The sequence below is a fragment of the Mugil cephalus genome, chromosome 23 (genome assembly GCF_022458985.1).
Source record: "Mugil cephalus isolate CIBA_MC_2020 chromosome 23, CIBA_Mcephalus_1.1, whole genome shotgun sequence".
In the NCBI taxonomy this organism is placed as follows: Eukaryota; Metazoa; Chordata; class Actinopteri; order Mugiliformes; family Mugilidae; genus Mugil; species Mugil cephalus.
Window position 1 is genome coordinate 1359709 of NC_061792.1, and position 4198 is coordinate 1363906.

Sequence of the window (4198 nt, forward strand, 5' to 3'; positions counted from 1 at the left end):
TATCCTGGATGAACTTATCCATGATCCGGTTGCACGAAAGCAGGATATGTTTTGACATAAGTTACCATGGAGATTTATCCTGTGGAGCTAACCTGCTCCAAACCAGGATAATTTCCAGGATCTATTTAATCTCATCCCTTATCTCAGTCAGCTGACACTCAAATGGAAACCAATATTTATTCCACTGCCCACTACACATTGTTATCACATTCAACTAGACCCACTGTCATTATTTAAACATTTAAGATAAGATAAGATAAGATAAGATAAGATAAGATAAGATAAGATAAGATAAGATAAGATAAGATAAGATAAGATAAGATAAGCCTTTATTCATCCCACAGTGAGGAAATTCTGGTTGTTAACAGCAGCACATTTAGAAATTCAACTTCACAAGCAGTGCACATATGGGTGGACTAAAAAAAGAATAGAATATAAAAAATATCAAAAACATTTAAAAAAGTTATACTACAACAAGCAAGGCAGTGTTTACGTGAAGAAGTGTGTGTGTGTATAAGTATAAATGTGCATATATGTTCACATATCTCCAGTGACAGGGAGATGCAGACAGTGCAAGAAAAGAACGGCAGGTATATAAACGAAATCTAAACGGTATATGTACATGTAGTTAACATTGGGAGGAGTATTGCACAAGGATGAGTAGGAGACATTGCACATAATTGTCCCCCAGCAGGACACCAGAGAACTCACCTGTCAATACAACATGTCATCACACCCTCATAAACAGAGTTCAGTAGAGACATTCTAGACACAGCCATGATGTTAAAAGTGGTTAGTAACAGATGTTAAGTGCGCCACCTAGTGACCAGTGTCGATAGATTGTAAAGGACCGAAAGGTTCAGGAGTCATGGACCGAGCCAGGTCACTCTGATCAGGTAGTCATCACTGCAGAGCCTTTCTATAAGATGTAGACTATTAAACTGATCAATACACATCACAAGCAATGTACAGTGTTCAATTATATCAAAACGTCATGTTCACCTGAACATTAATGCTGTGAAAGGATTTACTATTCACAAAACCTCCCTCACAGGAACATGAGGAGGATTTTATTTAGATGTGGGTGCAGTCAAATGGACCAATGATGTTGGAGAAACCTGTAACACAAAGCAATGAGTATCCTACTACGACTGTTAACACTTGTCCTGCAATTAGTAATTTCACTATCACATTTAATGGAGTCATATTAAAGCCAGTAGATGAGACGTGCCAGGCTACAGTATGACTTTCATGGAGGACTCACAACTAGACACTACAAGGTGAATCACAGTCAGAGAGTCCAGATGGATTCAATATGAATGGTTGGTTATGTCTCACATAAAGATGGAAGAATGTACCTTGTATGAAGAGGGTGGCATCTTCTTGGGAGGGACTTAGATTTGAGTCTGTCCCCCCAGGGACCCCCTCCAACACAGGCCTCTGTTCAGTTCTAAGGTCTATCCTCTGCTGGGGGAAGGTCAACTGGTGGTGTTGTAAGTACAGGCAATATAACACGTACAATGTAAACTTGAGCATATTATTTGTTGGGGCACTTACCATCCTGCAGAATGTTCTTATAGATAGCATTTCCATCATTTTATTCACATCTGCCGTCAGTTTCACTTGTAGTTTCAGCTGTTTCATAACCAGAGTACAACTAGACTACGTTTCCAGATGTTAATGAACTATTTGGATTGTAATTGTGATGTTTCAGCGGAGTAGTGAGTGTGTGTTTGTGCAATACTTATGTTTTGGTGAGAATTGGGGACCGTACATCATCTACACTGGTCCTGAGCACAGGGACACCGCAGGGATGTGTGCTCAGCCCGGCCCTCTTCACCCTCTTCACACATGACTGCACTGCCGTTCACTCCACAAACATGGTTGTGAAGTTTGCAGATGATACCAACGTAGTGGGTCTCATATCGGACAACGACGAGACTCACTCCAGAGAGGAGATCCAGCACCTGACAGGATGGTGTTCAGACAACAACCTTGTCCTGAACACCAGCAAGACCAAGGAGGTCATCGTGGACTTCAGGAGATCCAGGAGGAAGGAACACACCCCTCTCCTCATTCATGGGGAGGAGGTGGAGCGGGTGGACAACATCAAGTTCCTTGGCATCCACATCACATCTGACCTCACTTGGTCCACGCATACATCTCACCTGGTGAAGAAGGCCCAACAAAGGCTCTTCTTCCTCAGGAAGCTGAAAAGGACTGGACTCTCCTCTCAGCTTCTGACAAACTTCTACAGAGCCACAATAGAGAGCATCCTCTGTCTGAGTGCAACAGTGTGGTATGGGAGCTGCACTGTACAGGACAGGAAGGACTTGGCCCGGGTGGTGAAAACCGCACAGGGGATTGTTGGGAGTCCTCTCCCACACCTGGACTCAATATATGACAGCCGGGTCCAAAAGAGGGCTGGCCGTATAGCTGCAGACCCCACCCACCCAGGCCACGAACTGTTTGTGCCTCTTCCCTCCAGGAAGAGGTTCAGGAATATAAAGACCAACACAAACAGACTGAGATACAGCTTCTTCCCCAGAGCTGTGAAATCCATCACCCCATCTCCTCACATACACCCCCATCCAGAGACTGAGCATTAAACCCCTGCAGATGCCAGATAGACTCTGATACTGCACTGCACCTTGTCTAAACATGCTGCTATACATGCAATATTCATACTGGTCACTTTAAATATCCTTGATTGCACTACTACCTCTCATCTCATCTTATTTTTTTTTTTTTTATTTTATTCTTAAATTCTATTTTTTATTTTAACTTGTTACTCTATTTTATATTTCCTATTCTATATTTATATTATTTTTATATGTCAGGTCTGTACATTTATACCAAGAGCTGCTGAACAGAATTTCGTTGTGCCTTGCATAATCACAATAAAGATTCTTGATTCTTGATTCTTGATTCTTGATTCAGGGGAATTTAATACGTTGCCACGTTTTCTCTCTTTGTTTTATGGCAGTGGTGGTGTTTCCTTTCTTTTTAATTTGATCTTTTACTTCTTCATAGTCCTCCATAAGTATGTCCTGCTCCGATGGGGAGACGAACGATGCTGTCGTTGCCATTGTGAATCAGTGAATCTGTGATCCATCGCGGGGTCTACTTGAGAAGCCTTGTGCGCGCTCTGATCCAAGATTAGTTAAACCTGGCTTGATGTATGTTCAACCGAATAAGCCTGGACGCTCTTGTTTAGGATTCATTGAGCTCACACTTAGTCACTTATCCTGGATATCTGAATCCTACTTTTGTGCAACGGAACCCTGATTAGTACCAAACAAATTCTCCACACAACACAACACGACACAACACAACACAACACAACACAATGAAAACCTGAAGAAGGAAACAACAATAAAACACAGAAAAAAGAAATGAACGACGCATTGTTGGTATGTTTAAGGTTTTGAAGTTGTGTTCCCTCTTCACTGATAACCTCCCTCCTGATTCCTAAATGTTTCTGGATGTTTTCTGCTAGTTGTCTGTTTCTGACCTCAAACATGATGATTGGTGTTTGGTGAGATACGATGTCAGTGAGTTTCAGGAGTTCTGATTGGATCAAAGTGGATCAGTGTGTTATAGTAATTGACCTGATCAATAGTCCTTATTGCTCTTTTCTGCAGGATTGTAAGTGAATGGAATGAAGTTTTCTACCTCAGCACAGTAATGGAAATATGGTGAGACCAGTGAACAGTAAAGTGTGCAGAGAGGATTCTGATCCAGTCATTGTTTTGCTTTGTGAATGACTGCAGTGCTTCTTGAACCTTTGGACTGTACATGTTTGATGTGTGTTTCCATCTCAGCCTGGCATCTACTGTAACCACTACAAACCTGCTTTCATGCACCCTTTCACTTTCAGCTTCAATGAAGCTTAAAGGCTGTTAGGACACAGTAATGTTGAGCTGAACATTTAAAATCTCAACACATCTCATAGAATTCTTCATCATTTTATCTCCATCTTTATTCTTTATTCAGGTTGTGGAGCTGCAGTTTGTCAAAGATCAGCTGTGATTCTCTGGGACCAGCTCTGAAGTCCAACCCCTCCCATCTGAAACATCTGAACCTGAGTGGAAACAAGCTGGTGGACTCAGGAGTGAAGCAGCTGTGTGGTTTTCTGGAGAGTCCAGACTGTAGACTGGAGACTCTGAGGTGAGTTCACTGTCTGTTACTGTTGTAG